We start from the raw sequence: 23,013 nt of genomic DNA on the forward strand, positions 1-23,013 counted from the left end.
AGGAATCCTTTCAAACTCTTTTGCGCTTTCTGGACAATGTTTGTTAATTATGGGGAAAAAGAGGTGTTTGATTTCCCCTGCACTGCTGTTGCAAAAACAGCGATCTTGGCCAGTTACCACACTGGACTTCCTGAAAACAGACCAGAAAACCCAAGAGATCTGTCTCCTCTGCTCTGGACAAACACACACACAAAACTGTTCTGTTCACAGAAAAGAATTAAGAGGTGAATTACATTTTTTAATAGATTATTTTCTAATAATATAAGTGTTAAAATAGCGGGGAGTCGGGGAAGCCACTTTCTAAATTCAATAGGATAACAGTCTTTCTTTTGGACCCTGAGCTTATCCCTTCAAGTTCTAAAAACAAAACCACAGAACTGGCAAACAAATTTATCATATTATTGTTGGCATCAAAACAGAGGAACTTTTAATCTATTTCAGCTGAAATCATATGATCCAGTAGCCTGGGGGAAGGGATATTAATAGCAGGCAGGGCAAAGAGGAGAAGAGAGCCACTTTCCTCAGCCCGCAGCTAAGCAGCAGGTTCTGCACGGCCCTTCTCCAGCACCCACCCAAGCACAGGGAGCCAGCAGGGTGGAAGCCCAGCAGCAGTGGGCTTGCAGAGGTAGCGCTGGGCACCAGGGCTCAGTGGTTTCTGACAGCCCGCTTCAGCTCCGGGCTCACACCACAGCCCTCCCGATGCCAGCCGAGCCCACTTCTGATTATAGCTCATTTGAAGAGCTTTTAGGCTACTTCCACAATAGACTGTGTGCTATTGTACTCAGGATTGGAAAAGACAACAGAGACAGCACTGAGAAAAGTAAATTGGCTATAAGGAAGTCCCTATCTCCTGTGTGGTATTGATAACATATTCCTTTAACAAGGGGCAGGAGTGAAGGAAAAAACCAAAACAACCAAGGAAGATGGAGAAATGGCTTTCATCAACAGAAATGCATACATCAGCCAACAAGCTGAATAATCACAAAAGGGGGAAAAAAACCCTGATCCAAGCATTAATAATTCAATTAGTAGTCATTGAAATAACATTGATTTTAATTAATCTATTTCACATCACTGTTCATATCCTATGTGCTTTCTATTACAGCTTAAAAATCATTAGTGTATGAGCCTGCTAAGTACTCATATCTTTAAAAATAACAAAAAGGAGACACAAACTTGCCAAATAAATATTTTAAAGCCTCAAACAGTCAATAAAGAAAAATGAAATCTAATTGCTTGTCACTGTGCATTACTAATATGGAATACACTAGTATGTTGCCAGCAGTATTATATACATAATTTGATTCACTGGAACTTCAGTGTATTAAAATCCTGGTAAAACCTGTATCAGCCACCAAAGTATCCACTTACCAGCTTGTATTTGCACAATACAATACCTGGCACTGTTCAGCGACTGAGGCAGAACACTTTTCATTTATTCTACTGCTCTGAGCTCATCCAAAATACACAGGAACAAAAAAAGTACATGTTTCTGTCTGAAGTAGGCCCAGTAGATCAATAGAGAATATCTATGTCCATCACAGAGCTTTGCTGGAGATGATGCAGAACAAGGCACATTTCTAAAGGAAACTCCAAGAGCCACTGTAATTCCTAAAGCTCTGTGCACCAGAGCCAGCCAGAGCTGGCGTGCAAGAACTGAGCTTCTCTGCTTTAGGATATAATTTCTCTGTTTCACATTGGGTAACGCTGACACTCCAGCCTTGGCCCTTTGGCAGGGTACTTTACCAGTGAGTCCCTACCAAGATGGATAAAAGATAAAGAAGAGAGATGCATAGGCAAATGCAGTTTGATGGAGAGCAGCACAACCAGTCTGAACTGCCTGGTATAGCAAAATGATTTTAGAAAGAGATAAAAATATGCTCCTCTTTACATTCTCTTATTGTTACCCTTTATATCATAGTGATGTAGTGAATCCACAATTATTGTTACAATTTATTTTCTTTGATTTATTTATTTTTACAATATGTTGTGGAAATTTCCAACTTTGGATGCAGTCTGATGTTCTTCTATCTAGCTGAGTAACTACAGATCAGAGGAACGACAGTCCAAGCACTGGGGTTTTAGACAAGGGTTTTTGCTTCCTATAGGTCTCTAATTAAGCTCAGTCAATTTTTATTAGTTTCCACAGGTTCAGATTTCATTGCAAGGCAATGAAAATACTTTAAATCTTTTCACTGTCAGTCATCTGTCTTTGCCCAAGAGAGCCTTTCACATCACAGCTTTTACCTTTTTCTCCAGCAATGCTCATACTTGTTCTCTTAATTGATACTTGTTTACACTAATGATTTCTGCTATGTGTGAAATACTTTCATGTGTAAAATAAACTGTAAGTAGCGTTTCTCCATCTCTACCCCAAACTCATTATCTAAATGCTACAGGTTACTCCACGTTTCTGTACACACAAAACACAGAAGTGCTGTTTTTCTTATTTAGTAACAGTTGTAGTCACCTTAGGTGTGCTGGCAGTTCAGCAAGAGGCACAGCCTGCCACTGCACATTATCACAGGATAATAGGACAGAAGAATTTACATTCCAGATACCTTTCCAAAAAATACCATAATTGGCTTATCAACAGTACTCAACCAAGTGCAATATATAGCTCAGGCAAAACCTTATTTTATATATGTGTACCTATCTAAAGATATACTTGTATAGATAGTATCTGTATCTTTTTTTCCACATCACATGCAATATTGAGATACGTTATCTTTTCCAATGGCATTACACACCTTGCACCAGCCTGCAGTATGTAGATACAATAAGCACTATCACTTAAACCACAAAAAACTTTGCATGCCACATCTGTAAACAACCTTATGCACTTCAGTTTCCACAGAAGTATGTGTGTGTTAAAGCTTTTTTACCTGAAAAAAGAAAAACACTAATAGCACCATGGGAATCTCAAGAAAGGCAGGCAAATTATGATCACGTTTACCATCTAATTTGCTCTCTGAGGCTTGTTCAAACACTGCAAACATTGTGCTCCTCTTCTTCATTTGTTCTGACAAGCAGGATGACAACTAATCACCATCAAGAGCTTTCCCACTCTCCAGGCCCCAGTTTTCTGTTTATCCAATTTGATGCCTTCCAGCCAAGGAAACTGTTAGCCTTCCCTGCCACCCCAGCTGAGAAAGCCAGATCTCTAAGGCCGGATTTCAACTAGAAGCCTTGTAGGGTGTGAATCCGCAGTGCTAAGCGGGAATAAAATGAGCCCTTTCTGCTGCGTGTTGTGCAATAACACCACCAGTGGGTTCTGTATAGGGTGACAAAACCAACCGAGGTTGGCAAAGAAGATAGGAGGTTGACACGGAAAAAGGAGCCTGAGGAAAGGAGAGGCATTCTTCACCCTCTTCCTTCATTTCGCCCAAACAACAGATCTCCAATCTACCAAAGTGTTGCCATGCAAGTCCTGAAATGTGCAAAAATCAGACACACACACAAAAAAAGGGGATAGGGGGAAGCTTGGAGAATACTGGGAAGTTACTTCAAGAATGTCTGTCCTTTGATAGATCAAGCTATTGCACTGATTGGCCTTGATAAGGCTCAGCTACCCAACCAAATTACCTTGGCTTAATGAGTTAAGCCAGTGTCACTGTCCACATTCCCCCTCTTCACTCACAGCCTAAGCAAGACAAGACAAATTGAAATGAAAAAGGACTAAGCCATACCATTTCACATGCCCATTGGGCTAAAACAGTATGCAGTAGATACCATTCCTTAGCAGATGCATAAGCCATAAAAATTTCAGATGGGCATTTGTTATAAACCTAAAAAGGAAAGTGATGTTGAAACTTTAATATTTAATAATGTAAAAAATATGTAAACACATGCAAATAAGGAGTCACTACAATTCAGCCTTGCTGAAGAGGGGTCATATGAAAACCGGGTAATGTGTTAAGCAACATATATGGCATAAACAACCACCAAAATTTTAATTGCTTTAGCTGTCTGAGAGTATGAAGGAAATAATGTCAACTGGCAGCTGGCTAACTCCAGATTCATCACTTTTAAGAGATCTTGACCTTCATGTTGACCAAACCCATACCAAAAAGTCTTTCTTTTTCTTTATAAGCATTTGAAATATGCAGCTAGGCTTTAATTGACAGAAGGTACACACGCTTTTACCATTCCTTCTGTCCCTTTGCCTACAAACAGCAGCCCGTAACCCCAGCCAACACCACCAGTACCACCAACCAGCACCACTGCATCAGATTATATCTATACAAAATATTCACATTAGGAAGCCACCTGGCTCAAACTCTATGTTACATTTTTGAAAGGTTATTAAAATTTTCCCTGGATCTTAACAATCCTGTTGCTTACACACATAATTAAACAGGCTGCACTAGAATACATTTTGAGTCAGGTGATTGCTCATGAGATATTGTGAAAACTTATCCTAATAGAGAGTGCACAGGGGGGTGTGTGTGTCATTTTTTTATTGGTTTTTTTTTCCCCCACCCCCAAACATTCTTCAACTATTTTCACACCCTTTCTAACATCAGGAGTTTTTTTTTCTTTCTAAGAGTTCACTCCTTTTTTTAATGCTTACTGAAGAAAAGGTGCAGAAAAAAAGGATGACAAAATGCAAGTATCTTCAGAGCCTCATACTTAGCAAAGGGGTAAACCAGGCCGTGTATAACCCATACCATTTCTTACAGAAGTACTATTTGAAACAGAGAGTCATTTTGCAAACTAAAGACTGCGAAGATTTCAGTAAAAGAAGACCTAATAAAATTTTTGGGAATTAGGTTGGTATACTCTCGGGAGGGACAAAGGGGGGAAAAAAGCCATTCCCCTTGCTCCTGCTGCTTCCAAGAGTACTTGCAATTTCCTTTTCTTGAAAAAGATTTAGGGGACAGGAACATCAAGGCTGTTGTCTCTGCTGTATGTTACATGAGGGCCTTCAGTTTGTTCTCTATTACAATGATAAATATCTTCATGGCAGTGAGAGGTTCCCCGACATCACTCTGACATCCATGCATCACACCAGTCTACGGACCAAAGAGGTGGATTTTACTGATTTAATGACAGATCTGGTAGCCTAATGGATTTTAGATTAGACCAGTCCACTCTCATGTCAGTATATAATCTTCATAAGTGTCTAAGCCTGAAGATGTTCAGTGATAGAGCTGAACTACTTTCTCCAAATGCTTCATATGTTATTTCTATAGGTTATGATACTTAAAATGGTCCATATCAAATTCACAGGTGTCTTTTCTTTTAGCCATTACTGCTGTTTTCTAGTGGTTGGCTCATCTGTGATTTTAATTTGTACAGATCAATTAAGCCACTATCCCCAAAGTCACAGGACACTGCAGAGCTGCGAAAGATGAGCTAATGGATTTTTTTTCATCTTGTCTGCTTCACAGCATTAACTTGGAGGATCCTAAATTCTGAGCTTTTAGATCAGATGGATGTTTGCAAAAAGAAGCCAAAGCCCAAAAGTAACTTTCTTTAACATTCAGTATCCTGTGCAACTTCAGTGATGTCAACAGCATCAAGAGGGAGGTAAATCAGTGTCTGTTTTTGGCGGCTTTCCCTTTTCTGCCAATTAGAACAATCAGGCTCTAAATTTCACATTGAGCTGAAAGAAATTAGCAGCGTTATCTGGTCAAATGTTAAAGTAAATAGCACTTGAAGCATTAATCATAATTGCAGTTTTTCAAGTTATTCATACCGCACGGCCATTGGCTTATTTTCCCATGCTTACCATGGTGAATGTATTTTGATGAACGACATCTGCTTTGTCTATGCCAAAGGAGAGAGCTGGGTCTCAGCTGCTAAAGCAGCAGGCTGCCAAACAGCTGGGCTCACCTTTCCCAGAAAAGCCTTCTGCTGCTTCTGGGAGGCACTTGGGCACAGAGGAGCAGAGCAGGTGGGAGGACATGGTTTCAGACAGCCTTCTCCAAGTAATAGGGAGAAGAGAGCAGGGTGCAGAGACAGGTGAAAAGTATACTCAGGCTCCCAAGGAAGGAAACACATCCAAACCCTTTTCTGATTCTTAAATGGCTCATAAGGAGTATGTTTTAAAAAGTGTTATAACAACAAAAAGTCTTTTCATAAAGAAACAAGGGCTTTCTTGATGGGGAAGCAGGCTGTGCTTTAGGAAGAGTACTGTAATTATTTTCTAACTACAGCCACTATGTTTATAAATGAGCACAGACTGCAAGATTTTTCAAGTTATTTAATGCTTGCTGAAGATGACAGGATGGGTAAAATTCAATCAAAAGTGTAAGCAATATATTTTGAAATATAATAATTTCAGCTTAAAATTGCTTAAGAGAGATGCTCTTTCAATACTATAGCTGTGTAGACGATACTATGAAACATATTCTGGTCTTCCTACTCCTTCTAGCTATGCCGACCTCTCCTCAGAGCAGACTCAGTGCAGGTGTTTCCAGCAAATGCCCTTCTGTGCTACATGGGATTTGCATGCAGACTCCCTCATGAGAAGTGGAAAGCCAGAGACACCATGGCAGACGTGGGAAAAGAAGCACCACTGAGCAGCCACAGACCACTGAGAGTAATTGTTTAATAGCAGTTAAACTCTGTCCGCTGAAGTCAATGGGAATTTACCAACACTGACGGGACTTGGATTTTCCCTAAAGTATTATCAACTAAGCAAAGCCAACTGACTTAAAAACCCTCATGCTTCAGATGCAATACTCCTAGGTGGTGCTCGAAATCATTTTAGATTGCAGTTTCAGGTGGAAGCCTTTTAAACTTGTTTTTCCCTTTAAGGGCAGGTTTTCCTATAAAACAAGAGCGGTGTTCTCTTGCATTTGAACTTTGTGTAAAAATCTGTATTTCCAACACACCATAGTAAGTTTTTTATAGCTTGGTATGTTACCAGAAATTAAACAGCCCACACCCTTGCAGTGACTTACACACCACGAATAAGGACATGTAAGAATAGACTGAAATAGAAAGGAGTCACATGGTAAGAAGACTAGGAAATGCAAATATTTTACCTTGTCTTACTATCACCAGGTAGTTCTGAAAAGAACTACCAGCTACACAAATACAAAGCAAAGTACAAATACTAATCATTCTTATCTTTTGTATGTACTCTACATGCCTGAGTTAACTATTTAAACAAACATTAACAAGTGAGCTAAAGCAAAATGGCATCTCTTGTTTTGATCTTCCAAAACGCCAATGAACATCCTACACAGTGGGCCTGTCACAAGAAGCCCCATCAAATAAAATAAGATGGATTTACTTCCTGTTCAGCTACTTGCACAGCCTGTCCCTAAAGCAAAAATAACATCCCCAAGTCTTGCTGGAGAGAAAAAAAAAAGCATATTTCTGTCTTTAAAACAGGCAATACTATAAAGTCTACTCCCAAGCCTCATAGGCTGCCCATATAGCCGGTGCAGTAACAGCCCGTCAAACCAAAGCACCCTGGCTGAGGGCCACCAGCCCTGCTCATGGGTACGCTACTGCGTGCACATGCTGGTCCACAGCATTGTGCACCAGCCTGGTTAGTCCAAAGCACACTTATCACAGTATCACCATTCTTCCATTTTAAGTTTAAAAGCCAACTGAACCTATATTGCACAAAAAAATCCCTCCGTAGTAGATTTTTTCCAAGTTCAATAAGAAAGGTATTGTATCAAGTAGCAGTAGCTAGGCAGTCTTTATTGGGCTCATAAAGGATTATGATTTTGCCCTATTCTCTGTATAAGTGAATTTCTTAAAATATCATTTTTAAAATGGCACTTCTTCTCATGATACTGTTTCTTTAATATATTAACTTTCCCACATCCCATACTTTTGATGGTTCGGCAATTTTCTAGTTCATTTTAAATCAGTTTTTGACAAAACAATGCCAACAGTTCAGTAAGTGTCCCAGTTGAATTTTACAATTTAGGTTTCTTTTTGAAATACCCTCTTACTGAATAGTTTTAGCAACTAATAAAATTATTCAATTTCAAAGCCAAAAGAATCACATTAAGCACTAAATTCACGGGGAAGGGGTAAGACTAGTGATAGTGAATGTTGATAGTAGATTTTGTTTTTAAGACTAGAAAAGGTTTTTTAAAATCAGTAATACATTGTAATTTAAGGTTTTCATGCATACTCTACTGTATGGATTTTTAGTTCTACTTTTGATGCTTTGACATACACATATACGGATGTGTACACATACATGCATACATGTATAGAAATATATGCATGTATATACAGATACATAGACACAGACACATACATACATACATGCACTGTTGTTAATATTCTCTGTTCTGGTTAAACAATAATGAACAAAAAATGTAGCAGAAAGTCACCACTATGAAATAAAATGTATTCTTATGTGCTAGATAAGATGCAAAACTAAGCTGAGTAGAACCCTGTTAAAGACATATAAATATTGTTTACATATACTCTGTGTGTTAACAGTGAAGTGAACTACTAATAGCATAGGTCCCAGTCTGTGATTTATGGTAATTTCATATCAGTAACACCATGATATCTAACTTCTAAATATTATGAACTCCTATAGCATTTTCACTTTGGAAGAAAGATATCGCATTATTAGAAGATCTCTTCTAAAACTAGGGATGTGAGCAGAGCTGCAGACCAAACTGTTCCAAAAATTTACCACACTCAACATCTAGTATCTGCCCATCCATTGCAGACAACCTTTCCCACCTAAGATAGGGGTGTTTCAGCACAAAGCGAAACACCTCAGGTTAAAATTTCCTTTACTTCAGCTGCGGTACTTTTCTTCAACTTCCAATTGAGAGAAATAACTAACGGTTGAAGGCAGGACCTCCCTAGATGGCTCCAACTTGATCCACAAGAGGCAACTGGACTTTTGCAAGTTAAAAAGTTGCATTTTAAAATCAAGCTTCATAAACCTCGCAACTATTGTGCTTCAATTCTAATATGGACAAAGAATGTTTAAACTCTCCATAGCTGTAACATTTAACATAAATACATCTTCTCTACAGTCCAAGTGAGATTTTCTTCCTTTAAAGATGGGCTAAGTACTTTTTTCTTACATATTAGTATTAGAGCAAGGTCAGCTCCAGAATCCCTAGAAGAGGGCATCACAAAAAGCCACCTAAAAATGACACCAAGAGAAGTGCCTGTTAAACATAACTGCCTTCCCCTCTCAAACTTTGTGTAAGTTTGACTCAGTCTCTTCCATTGCTAGTATTTGGTGAATGGAAATAATAGCTACAGAGTTTTTGTTATTCCACTACCATTTGTAAGATGTTTTGGTTGTACAAACTACACTAATATATGAATACATATTTTCATAAATTATATGAATCACAGAATCTGAAGTTTATTTTATGAACAGGAATGTTTTTCACTTTAATTCCCATTGCCCCAAAGTCAACTATATTGATAATTTCATCTCAGTAACTGTCCTGGTAAACATACAGTTACCATTTCCATTTCTTCTAAAAAGCATAAAATGCCTGCTACATAATAACAAAAATATTTCCAATTTCTGTCATCATTTGAAACAATTGGTACAAAAGAGAGAAAATTCAAGAACTAAAACTAATCCTGTGAGGAGTCTGCCTTAGCAGGGCACATTTCAGAACTGCGTGCCTTTGCACTTGGTTGTACAAACATTAACTATCAAGGTCATCACAGATTTATGTGGTGGTTTAGGTTTTCTTTTTGCATTTCTATTAACCTCAGAAATAAAAGCATTCTTCCAAAAAGTAATATTCTAAAATTCTAGAATAGCTTAGAACTATACTGAAGAGCTGCCTAGACTCAATGTCTTCAACAGTCTTCTCTCTCTTAATTTTCTGAGGTTCCAAGAATCAACCGCTACAAGTACTGCGTTGCGAAATGAAGCTGCTGTCCCTCCATAAGTAATATGTCCTTCCATTATGACATACACTTTCTAAAGCATTAGTATCTTCTTTGGGAAACCCACAGACTTTTCCTATTCACTAGTGTATTTGCGAAGAAATTAAAGGTAATTCTCAGTCCATAAATGGGAGCCTTAGGGGAAAATAAAAAATAATCTCAGCCTGTTTACAGTGAAGTAGGTTTGGAGGAGTGACTCACATGGGTAACCTTGATATAGAACACTTTTTTCTCACTATTTATTAGTGATGGATGTCCCATTCCACACCCCTTTCCTTGCTGGGCCAAGAGAATTCTGGCCATTTGTGCACCATGTAAAGCCTTCCAATTCACTTCAGGCTGGTAAGGAAAATGGGTATCAGAAGAATTGTGATTAGGGGTAGAGGGGAGATCTTTTGAGAAAAACCTGCTAAAAAACATCTCCAAAGTAATTTGTATTAAATCTATCATGTGTACTTAAGATTTGTAACTGAAACAAAAAAAAAAAATATACTAGAAAGATTCTCTAGTGTTACAACTGCTAATTTAATTAATATTTGAAAATTTGAAGATGATTTCTGCAAATCTCTGAGGGATTTTGATTAACAATGTATCAGCACAACATAACCTCAGTACTCCGGATCCACTTTAACACTTTGTTTCCAGAACAGCTGAAGAAAGATATACCTAGTCACACAAGCATTGATGTTGGGACCATACTAAGTAACAGCAGGATTACACAGAATAACACTCAACATGCCTGGACCTACCTAGACCCAGGCATCCTTCATGCCCACATTTTGCCAGATAATTCTGACTAAAGGTCTACAGAATCAGTGACAGATGGGTGATCTAATTACAGCAAAGACCTTTGAGTGAAGCTAAGCCAGCAAAATAACTTTTGCTGCTACTGTGGTGGGCTACCATTACAGAAAGACAGAAACTATTAGAAACTTTCCCTTGCATGCCAAGATTGCCACTGGACTACTGACACAATGGTAATGGGTTTACAAGAGATGACATGACTACAGACAAACGGTGATAACACAGGATTCACCTTTGTCCTGTCCTTCCTTGTGTATTGGTATGTCCCTTCAAACAGATTATCTGCAGGAGTACTGAGGAGCACTCATGTTGGAGAAAGATACAGAATAAAGTGGAGATCTCATGTGCATGTCAGCACTGGGACAAGCTCTGTTCAACTTCATCAGCAACCTGGATGAAGGGGCCGAGTGCACCCTCAGCAAGTTTGCTGCTGATACAGAGCTGGGAGGAGCGGCTGATGCACCAGGAGGCTGCGCTGCCATTCAGCCAGACCTGGGCAGGCTGGAGAGCTGGGCAGAGAGGAACCTAACGATGTTCAGCAAAGGCACGTGTAGGGTCCTGCACCCAGGGAGGAACAACCCCACGCACCAGTCCAGGCTGGGGGCTGACCTGCTGGGAGGCAGCTCTGCGGAGACAAACCTGGGACTGCTGGGGACAGCAAGTTGCCCATGAGCCAGCAGTGTGCCCTGTGGCCAAGGAGGCCAGTGGGATCCTGGGGTGTGTCGGGATGAGCGTGGCCAGCAGGTCAAGGGAGAGGATCCTGTCCCTCTGCTCGGCCCTGATGAGGCCGCATCTGGAGCACTGTGCCCAGTCCTGGGCTCCCCAGTTCAAGAGAGACAGGGAACTACTGGAAAGGGTCCAGCAGAGGATGATGAGGGGACTGGAGCATCTGCCTTGTGAGGAAAGGCTGAGGGAGCTGAGCCTGTTTAGCCTGGAGAAGAGAAGACTGAGAGGGGATCTTATAAATGCATCTAAAGATCTTCAGGGTGGGTGTTAGGAGGATGGGGCCAGACTCCTTTCAGTGGTGCCCATTAACAGGACAAGGGGCAATGGGCACAAACTGCAACACAAGAAGTTCCATCTGAATATGAGGAAGAACTTCTTTACTTTGAGAGTGACAGAGCACTGGAACAGGCTGCCCAGAGAGGCTGTGGAGTCTCCTGCTCTGGAAACATGCAAAACCCACTTGGACATGATCCAGTGCGGCCTGCCCTAGGTGAACATGCTTTAGCAGCGGGTTGGACTAGATGATCTCCAGAGGTCCTTCCCAACCACAACCATTCTGTGATGAAGTCTCACTGCACACTTTATCATACAGGAGTGAGAGGGAGATAAGTAAAACACCCCTCAAAAATAAACAGAGCAAATACACAGCCCAACAATATTTTTGCTTCCCAAAATAGTGAATAAAAGAGTCAAATTCTGTATCTGCAGGAAAAAGGTGCCAGCAAAAGAGAAAGGCAGTCAAGTGCTTTAAATAACAACTGTCTCTGAAGCACAGGATGCACATATCAGCTTTCAATAAATTCAGTTGAAGGTGGCTATCAAGTTATTCCAGAATTTAAAGAATGCTGTTCTCTACACTCATGTGATGAAGGAAAACAAGTGACATAACTGTTCAAATTGAAGCCAGAGAGAAGTGGATTTAGAATTGATCTTGGATTGAAACACACAACCATGTAGTTTAGTGGACATCAGTGAAGGCGAGAATTGTCTGATGGAAAGGATGGATACTTATGGAAGCCAATAGCTTTTCAACATTAGAAAGAATTTAAATGACAAGAAATGTCACAAGAAGCACTGGCCAGAACAGTGTACAGATTTCAAGCTGGAATTTAACAAAAACACCTCTTGGAGTTGTACCTGTTTGACAAGTATCATGTGGAAATACACACGTACAGGGAAAAAAAGGCAACAATTGCATCATTTGGTAGGCAATGAGGAAGAACCCACAAAGCCTGTATGGTAGGGGCAAAGAAATTACAGTAGTGCCACTAGCAAAGAAGAATTATTCACAGAAGCACTGAGCACCTTTGTGAAAGAATAACGGGGGGTGTGGGGTGGGGGGGGTGTGGGGGGGTACTTTCTTCAATCAGACAACTTTGATGACATAAAATATACAAAGATTTTTACTTGGGTAACACCATTTTGGAGTGTGGTAAAAAGCAATAAAGCATGGCCAGAAAGTTCTGAGCAAGAACCAGAACTTTTGAAGGCTAAAGCTAAGCAAACATGTACATTCTAGAAAGTGGAAGCAACAAATCTAGGTAAGAAGTTAACTGAAAAAGCTGATTTCATCTCTAGGCTGGCTCTACTAGATAAACAAAATGTATAATGATGCTTTGGAATGAGCTTTGGAATGAGGAACATGTGTAAAGAGCTCTACTTCTAAACCAGTTGCCGATTTACACCTGAGCAAAGTGTTTCTAATGAAAATCTTCAACAAGTCAATCAATGTTTCACCTCTTTGTTAGCATTTGCATCAGAAATCCTTTATATTTTCTACAGGTATGTGAGGAAGAAAATCATTGGCATAATGATCCTACAATGGTGTAATTTAAACACAAACATCCTTAGCACTAATAAAGCTTAAAAGTATCCAATGAATAAATCTTTAAGACATTTTGGTATTGAAAGGAACACAACACAGACTAAAATGGGTCTTAAGCTCTCTCTGCCCTTTGCTAAAAATGCTCAGAAACTTTCTTCCTTCCCAGGTAGATAAAGTGTTTTTTTCCTTTTCCAGCAATCAGCAGAAGATCTGCAAAGCTGAGGTCAAACCTCAAAAAGCTTCAGCAGCTGTAGACTCTCTAGAACACTGGACAAACATTAATTGCTAAAGCTTTTGTCCAGAATGAAACAAACTCACTGGAGTACCCACTCCCTATATCACCAAGAAGTAAACTTTCAGTGCAATATGGGACTATGATTAAATGTATAGAAATTTCTAAGATATTTCAGAATGTATATTTCATATATATGAAAATTATTCAGGGCCTGAAAAATATCTAAGATAAGGGCTGGAAATACCCTGAACTGGCCTATAATGAAAGGCCAGAAATGGAATCTTCAGAGTTGTTCCATATGCCAAAAACCACAATGAATAGGTCAACACAGGCAGTGCAAAATATTGACACTGCAGCTCTAAGTAGGATAGATTTGTTTACGTTGCTTGAAAAAAAAATACACTTCTTTTAGATTAATATTCTCATTTTGCTGAGACAGCAGCTCCTAACGAAATGACATCTAAGCTGGTGACAGTGTATATGCAGTATTTGTACTAGATAAAGCACAGCTGACAGTAGTATCTGATAAAGGACAATCTATTAAACAAAATTTTAAGTTATTCTAAGTAATGGAATGATCTAATAATGTTGTCCTCAAGTTTAATGGAATTAATGGACAATAATAATGCAGATACTGAAAAATGTGCCTAGTCAGATTCCAATCCATGTGAAACACAGCAGTATCACTAGTTTCTTTAATCGTCATGGGCAAGTTTTGGTAATTTTTGAAGTGCTACCAAAGAACATACATAGAAAGAAATTAATAGATAATGTATATATGGTATTAGTAACACTTGGGGTTCCTTCCCATTGCCACTGCAATGTGTGTTATCTGAACATTATTGTTAGTTGCAAGCCTTAAAGGATGCAAGTGATTATGGGATTGCTGGGTACTATAACATGGGAGGAATGGGGCACTATTTCAGTTTCAGAAAGGAAGAAGATAAGAGGCATCAAATTTACCTTTATGCCTAAAAGAACGTTGGACAAGTAACAATAACGCAATATTTAGAGAATCTAACATCAGAACACAATTCAGTCAGACAAAATGGTCTTTCTGGCTTTGACTAATAGCGGATTAAACTTCTTAAGTCTAAGTAACAGAGCAAAACAGCTCAAAATCTAACTGGATTGAGTAATAAAATTCACTATTAGGTTGGTTGCATATAATTTGATATTGTGTTGAATGCTAACTTGCTTTTTCAGCCATACCATTACAGAATCTTGGAAAGAAATGGCATTGTGGACTAAAGGGCGAAGTTTCTAAGTCCCATAACAAAAGAATCAGACAGAGCATCATAAAGCTCTTCCACTTCCACAAGAACCTGTCCAATAGAGTATTTTTTTGCAGCACCCTAAGAAACTGAGTGATCAGTAACGAACTAATTTCCCAAATTGCTGGGCACTCTTCAGCCATGGTCAAGGATGTGTCGTTGGACTCCCATCTTCTGTCAGGGAAAGAACACTCCTAAAATCATAATTTCACTAATTCAGAAATAAAACGCAGGGTTTATTACTTGAGAGCCTGGCAGCTGAACAGCAATATGTGAGATCTACCCTGTGAACAGTATGTACTGTAGGCAGAATTGTTAGGATGAAGGAAGACTAAAGATGAAGCCAAGACTCCTGGTGAGATCTATCAGATGCTTATTAGCACAAGATATTTCAAAAGCTACATGACAGAAGGGATAAAACAACAGAAAATAATCTCGGATAGTGTACATTCAAGGAGGAGACACAGAAATATCAGTGCTATGTGTGAATATAAGCTAAACATTTGTAAATGCAGTTCTGCAGAACAACTGATGTAAAAAGAAGACAAAAGTACTGACCTACTTCACGGTTCTTCGTGTTCTGACTACCTCATACAAGCTTTAAGGCTAACAGTTCATCTTCATCCTCATTCATTCAAAATCACCATCCAACTTTCTACTGAAGGCCTCCCTTTCTCCTCATCTGCCAAGAAACCTGAAAAGAGGTTATTAATGTATTGCAATGTGGAAAAGCAGTTGAATGAAACAGTGTCACGACACTTCAAGTATGGTGGAAACTTCTTCCAAGAATCTCTGTATCAAGTCACCTTTGATGTTTATAGTAGGCTTGCAGCTCCATCCCCCCAGTTAGCAAACTTCTGTGCATATCTACTGAAGAGAAAAGAAAGAAAAGTATCTTTGCCTTGGGATAAATGAAAAGGGATTTCAATTATGTCTGTTCTTGACAATGTCTGGTATGAGAGGAGCTTGCTGAAGATCAGCTTCCTGGCAAGATACAAGGGAAGAGAGACCTTTGAGCATAACTATAATTTTGTTAAGATGTTAATTAACATCTATATTGATCCACAGAGGAAAGTATACAATAGAAAATTGGCATATACTATGTCTGGTGCTGGAAAGTCATTCATAAGAGTACTCAGGCTCCACAGGAAACACGGTGTTATCCCTGACACAGTAAAGGGCCCTAAAACTAACTAAGATACGCGGCCATCACAGTACTCTGTTCACTTGAAAGATGAGGTAGGGAACTATGATTCTATTCTAACTCAATGGCATAAAGCAGAGAGTAGATAAAAAATGGGACATGAATGACATGTTTATAAAGACTTTAAAGGAGAAATAACTTAAGCAAAATCCTTTAAGGGAATATTCAATAGAAGCAATATGCCAACAACTTTGTCTAAAATCTCCCGCACAAAACTGCCGTAATCAGACATATTTGTCTTTTAAGCTCTCTCTCTTTTTTTTTTTACATCATTTATCACTGCAAATATTGATGCATTTCAGTAATGCACTATAAACTATTTTAATCTCTGCTGAAGGTTATATGGCAAGTACTTTTCCTTAAAACAAAACAAAATACAACCCCTCTCAATATTTAAATGAAAAGATGGTAAATTTCTATGTGTCACACAGCAACAGACTTCTGCACAAATGTAAAGATTTTTCTCAGCTTTTAAACTAGCTAATCTTCAAATAACTACTAACCCCAAATATAATGCATAGAATTTACATGATTTGCCGTTCTTTGAATAGCTGGAAAAGGCAGGAGTTTTTAGAGTAATTTTGTTAGGGGATGGTCTTAAATAACCATGACTATATACAGTAAAGAATCAAAGTGTATGGTAGAAACTGCAAGGTCCAAATTGTTAATCCAACAAATGGTTGACCAGGAAATGCAGCAAGTATTTACAGTGTTGATTAGGGCAAGAGAATTGAGAACATTCTAAAACACATGGAGCCCAACAATGCAATATACCCAACCAATATTTATTGCTGCGTCTGTAGAAGCAATTTCCATTTTGATGCGTTCTCTCACACATGATGTTCTGAAATAGTTAAGTAACATGAAAAATACATGTTCAAGATTGTATCTGTCACAGTGGAAAATACAGCATTTATGCAGCATTACATAATAAAGCCACTGGTTTATGGACCCAAGGTCCTCTTGGAACCACCACAAATCTACATATTGTCATACGGTGATAGATATTTATATTTGCATGTGTGAATTAAAAAGAACCCACGTTAATAACCAAAACAAACAAAACAGTTATTGAGTCTAAAGGGCAGAGGAAATTTAACAGTGTCATTTGGCTGTGGTAAAGGTCAATATCGGTTCACAAAATCTGTCTAGAAGGCCACCTATCTAAGCCAACATTTTATAAAGATCTTGAGGAGTCTGTTAAAACCACCTAATTCCAGGGGGGATGCCAACACTAAGGGTAGACCTGCATTTGTTCTGTGCTTGAAAGACAGCAGAACTGCAGGGAGGGAAGCAACTGCTGACAGTTCTTTGCACACTTATTTTAGAAACTAGGAATGAATTAACTCCACCAAACTGTTTATCTGGCCAGTCTGTCTAGCAAGTAATTTCTAAAATTCTTTCATGCTAACGTACATGAACTTATTAACACTGATTTTTGCCAAATAAAATATCATTTTTGTGGAGATAATCAATGCTAAGCATGGAACTCCATAAATCTAGGGAACTCAACAGATTTAGGGAAGAGATTATATGACATGGCATCTGCAATAACAGATGACCGGACTGGTGGTCTTAGTGGTCTCTTCCACTCTTGTTTTCCAAAACTACTACATATAAATTAGATACCAGGTTTCACTAGTAGCTTAATCCAGTTTTGCACATGAATATTCAGAGTTAAAACATGAATACTTCCTCTTACTACATCATCCAGACTATGTAATGCTTATTTCAGCTTATGGATAAATCCTACACACTGACACAGCCATCCCCCTCTCTCTTATGCTCTAATCTAATGGTACAATTGGTCCAATGAAGGATTAGACATTGAAATTTCTGATGTTCAGAAGTTTAAGTAGAGTTCTCCTACCCTTAAGTATCAAAGAATGCAAAAAATAGATCATCCCTGCATGTTTTAGCCGTAAGCATTATGTATCTTCTACCACATATAAAAATCAGCATGCAGAGATATTGCTACAAAAAGTTGTATCTAATCCAATGTTCTGATATCTCTAAGTAAATCTGTAGACATTTCACATTAAAAAATAGAAATGGACACATAGCTATCCACATCTGTATATATTGCCATGTAATTTTGGAACACTACATTTGATAAATGCAGTATATAAAAAATGGAAGCAAAGCCCCCATAATTTACTAATAGTATGCACTGTTTTAGAACACTTTATAAAATCTTGATTTAACCTACCTGACATCCCTATAGAGCTGAAAAGTATAGACTAACTTTCAACATGCAGAAAGTGAAATAAATAAAAAAAAAAACAACAAAGAAGCACAAAATCCCAGGCCTCCCATTTTATAATAGTGAACTCTAACCCACTGAAAAGCTACTAGTCTCATTTTGGGATGTTACCTCTTGATCTTCTTGACCACTTTTTCATGGAAATCTCTCCATACCCCCACCCCAAGAGAAAACCAATATATTCAATCTGATGAAGCCACCTGTGCTTTTTAATAGCCTTGCCTGACACAGAATAGGTCTTGTAATAGATGAGATACATAAATGGAAAACCATTCAACATTTGAGAAAGGTGATGAAATTCACTAGCCTAGTGTCAATTTTTAATTCCTGCGTTTGTTTTCTGAGGTTTTTTTAAAGGCCATTCATGAAATATTAGAGATGCCTGTCTTATATTAATGTTATGTCCTCTGACATCCACTCACTGAAAGACAAAAAGATGGCATTAAGTTTTAGTAGCAAAGTGAAATATTGCATGGTGCAAGGTGACCCAGTCTCATTTTACAGATTACCAAAATATAATCAAATAAAACCTATGATCTTTACACTGGCAAAAACAGCGTGGCAAGAGGAAAAATATAATTTTTAAAACTTAAAAGATCAATTGAAACGAAACCTATATATTTGTAACATACAAGTCAGTCCTTTGCAGTGATCCAGTCCTTGTAAGAGCACCCGTATTGACAGCAAATTTTAGTACAGGCAGGTTCAGCTTTCCCTACAATTTTGTCCCGCCACTATATCCAACCCAGAAGAAATGCCCCAAACTCAATTAAGCTGTTTGATTACAATAAAAATAGTCCTTGCTCTTCATCTTAGTCCTAGTATCTAGTGGCTGATAACCCACAGTTCACAGGTCTGACAATTGTCTGACTGCATTAATCCACACCTGAGGGGGGGGGAAAGAAAATAAAACTCATACCAGTCTGATGATGTGTGTGCAATGAAATTATACCAAGATAAACTGCCCTGGGTTAAGATTACAAGAAGAAAACTTAGGAAACACAGATTTTGTAAAACAGATCTAAACTTAATTGATACAATTCTCATTCAGCTTGTTTTTGATTGTTACTGTGATTTTCATACAGCTTTCTCTAATGGGCTTTCTGATGGGTACTGACAAACTTGAGATATTTTCATGATGAACTCCTGATGTAATCCAGTATGGCAATTCCTCCATTTCTAAACCCTCACATTTAGTCCTTCAAATCCATTCACTGAGAGCTGCCTCACCTGCCACTCTGATTTCAATGCCTCCCAGACCCTCATCAGCTCACCTCATCTATCCACTGTCACACAAACTTGGGCTCGATTTGTTGAAATGGAGGAAACTTCTACTGGGGTCGAACGATGTAATTTGGGGCTGAAACTAAGTGAAGCTTGCTGGTTTGGATAGATCGTTAGGTGAAATTCTGTCAAACAAATCCTGAAAAAAAAAAACAAAAACCAAAACAAAACTAAGAATTCATGCTTGTATTTTGTACGGAATGACTCCTTTCAAAATAATTTCTAAATGTTTTAAATTAGTCACAGAGGGCACGGAAAACTGCAAGCAAGATTAAATTAAAAACATCTTTTTTTATTTTTAATTTTTAAATGTCCTTTGTGAAAGAAGATAAGGCAATAGCTAAACATCCCACAGAGTTACTCCCTTACTTACATATTTATTGTTTACACAGTTATTCCCTTGCAGTGAAATTCTTTAGCACAGAGGTTTACATTATTACCAGGACAGACACTGAATCTAGAAGGGTTAAGTTCCTTCTTCATCTGTATTTGCAAAAAGAGTACAAGAAACCCAAGAAAACAAAACCCTTTGAAAGCAATGACATTAAAAAAAAAAAAATAAAGCTTCAAAACTGCCAAATAAATGTATCAAAATGTAATGAATGTTTGTTATTTTGTTTTAAAAACGCAAGCTCTGTACCAACTGCAGAAACGCTTGCCCTTGCTGCTGCAACCCAATCTTTAGATCTCATGAAATGATGGCACAGTACAGAACTCAAGTATTACAGCAGTGCTGGGAAACGCGTTCAGGACTGTAAGATGTTTGCAGCATCATTGTTTTAATTCTGGAATTTCACTCAACAGAACCAGTCAAATTAAGGCAGTACAAAATTGAAAAATTTAGTTTTGCCCTGTATTTACAGATGTATAAAAGAAGAAAGGATGAAATGCCAAACGCACTTTTACTGCACAACATTATGTAGACAATACGGGGCAACATACTTTGTGTAGACAATGTAGCCCATGTGATTGATTCATGGGCTGATTCCGATCTGGGTACATCAGAAGAGCCCTGTAACCCAGTATTTCACTCCAGCGCCCCCCCAGAAGGCATCAGCTAGCAATGGACCTGCCCCAGGCAATGGCTGACAGTCCTTACTCTAATGTAGTAATGGCTAAAGGGCTGGCAGCATTGAAATGGATGTTCTTCATTTACCAGACATAAGGCACAGGGAGAGAGAGTTAGTGAGGGGGTGCATGATGGAAGCTGCAGAGTTAAAACACACACAAACACCCATAACTTAAAAAATGTACTATTAATACATTGGGAGACCTCACTGAATGCAGTTTCCTACCCAGTCTGCCCAGATTCGTGCCACTAAACACAAGACTTAAAAGCCTGGAAAAAAAAATAATCCAACCATGTGGAAGTAAAAAAAAAAAACCCTCGGTATAATAAAACGACAATAAAAATCCCTTACCAATTATTGTACTACATTCTCAAAATAGGAATAGTGTCTCTTATGCCCTAATTTTATCACTTCCTTTGCCCCACGTTAAAACACCAGTGTAATTATCCTTTATATAGGTAGACCGAGGTCCCTGTGAAAATCTGCTCAGGGTGATTATTTAGTTAGCTTTTTTATTTGTGGAATTTAGGCAAGAATGTTTCAAGCTGTTTGTCAAAATAACTGCTTGATCTGCTTTAGTATTTCTGTAATTGTTAAAAAAAATAGGATTTTCTAGTAAACAAAGGGAGAGTAAGGTTAAATACTCTAATTACCAACTTGTAAGAAGAGTTGAACATGAAAGTTGTGCAAAGAGGTTTCTAATTTTGATGTATTTGGAGTCAATTCTCAGGATTTAATGACTGCAGTATACCTGGAAATGTAAGGCACAGCAACATGATATTAGTGAATATTGTTCAACATTACCATAACTCATTTAAACACTACTGAAAATGTTTTGTTTCTCATTAGTAGTTTTACTTGTACGTTTATTATTCCACATTCTGATGATGTTCCAAGCACTAGACTTCACAAGTGACACAAATACTTCCATTTTAAGAAGAAAGATTTCAAATAACTTGATTTACCTAAGAGAAAGTTCACAATGCTGAAAACTTGCCTGCTTTTTCCTAACTAGAGACCTGGTCTTTACAAATAAAAATAAATTTTAAAAAAAATGAAGAGGTTTTTCCCTAAAAAGTCTTCCCGAAGTACTCTAGACCAGAGACGTTAATAAGGAATTACTAACATGGCTAGACCCCATCTAGGGGAGCATCTCAATTTAAAAACTTCTTTATGTACTTAATTAAAACCACACCTAATATAGTTTTCCTAAATGAGGCTTTTATTGTACAAGCAAAACAAAGATTGCTACTGAAAAACTATCCTGCAAATGATGCAAAAGCACCTTAAACTCATGGTAGTTTCCCCTAGTCATACATTTTTTCCAGTTCTCTCTCCAACTACTGATGACTGAGCAGAGGTATAACTCTTACAAACAATAAAATCTGCATTTGCTACTCCTCTGCCTCCAGCAGTTGACCACAGCTACCCCCACCATTACACAACAAAAGGCACAGTCTGGTGACAGGGTGAGGACAATGCAGCGGTGAACCTCTAGAAGACACAGCCACCCCCAGCATCCCACAGCCACTCTCTGGCAGCTCCAGAAACACAACCCCAGGACCTGGCTCCCAGTCACACACCCCATGAGCAGGCCCACTGGTCCTTCCAGACCAAGGACAACCATTGCAAACCCTTTGCCTACGTTCCTCAGTCCTTCCTAACTGTCATTAAATATTGCTAGGATGCAACAGCTCTCTCACCTTCCACCACACCAGCTGTACTTTGTGAGCCTGTCAAAAAAAAAAAAAAATATTGGGGTGTTTTTTGGCAAATAATAGAGCCTACCATTCTCTTATCTCTGTCTTAAATACCATATTCCTTTCTGGACGAACGTTTTTGGCAGTACCACAAATAGGACTCTTCCCACTGACTGATTCCATGAAGATTGTGTCTTGGAAGGTTCTACTTTTATAATTAATTTTCTTTTTAAAACTTTCTAATTCAGTACCCACAGCAGCATATGTATTCCTATGAAAAACTCTACATAAATTTACTGAAAATTACAATTTTAAGACATTTTCAATATATGAAATTTGACAGGGGAAAAATATTACTTCCCTAGAAGTTGATAGAGTGATTAAAAAAACTACAGAAGGATTATCACTGCCTATTAAGTGTGATAGTTTGAGCAATTTCTATGGAATCTTTTCTTATTTTATTCCTATTAGATTCATTAGCATATTTCCAGCTAATAACTAACGATTGTCTGCTGTATAAAAAAACCCTCCCTAAATCTGCTTCAATGGCTAGACATTATGGCAATCAGTAAAAACTTTCTTATTTCTCATTCAATAGCTTTACACAGTGCAGAATTACATCCCTTTGGAAACTAAACACCCTGCTGAGCATTGCAGCCTAGTCCCGCAGAGCCTACGGCACCTTGGGCACACGCTCCTTCTGCCACAGTGCCTGCAGCTCCCGTGCAGCCCCCAGCCCCACACTTGTGGGATCTCACACTCTTCTC

At 38.5% G+C, this 23,013-nt stretch overlaps 1 protein-coding gene across 5 annotated transcripts in view; it reads right to left on the minus strand.

Annotated features, from left to right (window-relative positions):
* Nucleotides 1–23,013, minus strand: part of FIGN (fidgetin, microtubule severing factor) — a 106,375-nt gene that overhangs the window by 50,557 nt on the left and 32,805 nt on the right. For 2 of the 5 annotated variants that reach the window (XM_037397827.1, XM_037397825.1), the window contains one exon: nt 19,467–19,615. The exons of 2 other annotated variants lie outside the window; for them this stretch is intronic. The gene's annotated coding sequence lies outside the window, so the exon portion shown is untranslated. Of the gene's footprint in view, nt 1–19,466; nt 19,616–21,199; nt 21,285–23,013 lie in introns of those variants that run through there. One more of the 5 variants, XM_037397828.1, reaches the window with a different exon arrangement.

This window comes from Falco rusticolus, chromosome 8 (assembly GCF_015220075.1).
Source record: "Falco rusticolus isolate bFalRus1 chromosome 8, bFalRus1.pri, whole genome shotgun sequence".
Classification (NCBI taxonomy): domain Eukaryota; kingdom Metazoa; phylum Chordata; class Aves; order Falconiformes; family Falconidae; genus Falco; species Falco rusticolus.